Raw genomic sequence first — 2,217 nt, 5'->3', positions numbered from 1 at the left:
TCAAGGGAAATTCTACCAAAATTTTGACATAACCTCCCTTAAAAATGAGTAACCCTACCTGAAAGAAAAATCACCAAAACCCAAACACTTCTAAAACAAATTAATCCACATCTCTTGGAGCCACCTGCTCCCCCAAATAAACATCCACCACCACAACAAAAGTAATAATTCAAAATAATTTCATGAATTTAAGTCCTCATACAAACAAACCAAATGAATCTTTTCCATCACTCCTAACACACATCAACATAAATTCATTTAAGACATCCCATGGTTATCATAACAACTACTAAGAAATGAGAAAATACACAAGTAGGTTAAACAAGTAACCTACGAATGAAAACTGGAAGTGGTGGAAAATATAACTCTCCTCCTACACTCGCCGAACCGAACTCTGCAGACTGGGCATTTAAAAACGAAAGGCCCAGGGGAGAAGCATTTAAAACGTTAGAGTGAGTGGACAAAAATAAATAATAAAATACGGACTTAATGATAGAGCATTGAAATCAATTTAATGTTTTTCCCATATTTTCCAATGAGAAAATATTTATGCATGCCATTCTTGGAAATCTTTCCAAAAATAATTATAGACAAAAATAATGAACCAATCCCATTGGTTCCCAATAAATCAATAACAAATGGGGAAGAGGTTTCACCATAACTATGAGTCTCCCAGGCTATAATAGCGTCCCACGCTAAACGCTCTACTCACATATGATAAGGACCGCTAATAAGGCTATAATAGCGTCCCACGGTAAGCGCTCAACTCATATATGATGAGGACCGCTAAATAATGGCTAGCTAACAATAAATATATATATATATATACCGATCGGTTGCCTCCCAGGCTATAATAGCGTCCCACGCTACGCGCTCTACTCACATATGAAGAGGACCGCTAATAAGGCTATAATAGCGACTCATATATGATGAGGACCGCTAATGAGGTTAGCTAGCAATAATCTATAAATCAACCATTTAATGGTGAAGTACAATATTAAAATAAAAAGATCCACACTTCCCCAAAAATTATAATAAACTCATAGCACACAGTACAGTTCCCAACTGTACTTGGAAATAATATAAATCACTTGACACGTCCCACTTGTCAACTAAAATTAGCAAGAGAGAGTTCTAGAAAAATAAGTGGAACTCGATAATCCAATAAAATATTATATCTCCAAATGCATTTGAAATTAAATAACTTTAGCGCATGCATGATATTAAAATCAAAGGTCCACTCACAGTGCTCGGCTATGTCTGCCGACGATCCGAGGCCTCCTCCACACGATCCTCCTCACATCCTGAATAAAAATAATTATTAAGCCTCCAAACTAGGATAATACTTTTAATAAAAAATTTCCGAAACAAAAGGAAGCCTATAATTCATCTCGCTTGCCCAACTTCTCCACTTTTAATCTAATAAGGCTTCTCCACTTTTAATCTAATAAGGCTCACACTACTTCGCACTTACCGAAAGCCATAAATTAATCTTTTTGAAGTTTAAATCCTGCTAAACCAATTGCCGACTTTCCATTCGAATAACCGCCTAAATCCTTAATCATTGATAAATCCCAAACCTTAACAAAACTTCGCCAAAAATTCCCAACTATAATTCCCAACTATACTTCATTAAACTCCTCTCATGAAAACAAACCCAAAATCATGAAAAACTGCCCCTAAACTCCGCCGGCGCGGCGGCCGGTAGCCGTATTTCGGCGATGACCATTGCCTCTCAAATTTTAACAGAATGATCCTCTCATCATGCACAACAACTTTCATAACTAGCACTTAATCCAATTCTAAGGCTAATTAGGGTAATCGAACCAAAACATCCATAAATCCCTAGAACTTCAATTATACATTTCACCCTAACAAGATCGAATTAGACCAATTCCTTTTGAGGGATTACTCATCTTGATGAGGGCTACAAGATGGGCTAAAAATCACGACTTATGGTGGCCGGAGGAGGGAACTTCGGCGAAAGGCTATCCGGCGGGTTTTCTCTCGAACGGCGGCGTTACACGGTCGGTCACCGGCCCAGAAAGAGAGAGGGGACGGCGGGGGTCCGTACGGAAGTGGTCCGGCGGTCTCTGGCGGCCGGATGGCGGCGGACGGAGACTTGGTTTCCGGCGGGTCGGGAGTGTGCACGAGAGAGAGAGAGAGAGAGAGAGAGAGAGAGAGAGAGAGAGAGAGAGAGAGAGAGAGAGAGAGAGA

The sequence above is a fragment of the Fragaria vesca genome, linkage group LG4 (assembly GCF_000184155.1).
Source record: "Fragaria vesca subsp. vesca linkage group LG4, FraVesHawaii_1.0, whole genome shotgun sequence".
Taxonomy (NCBI): domain Eukaryota; kingdom Viridiplantae; phylum Streptophyta; class Magnoliopsida; order Rosales; family Rosaceae; genus Fragaria; species Fragaria vesca.
This window is presented reverse-complemented; position numbering follows the sequence as displayed.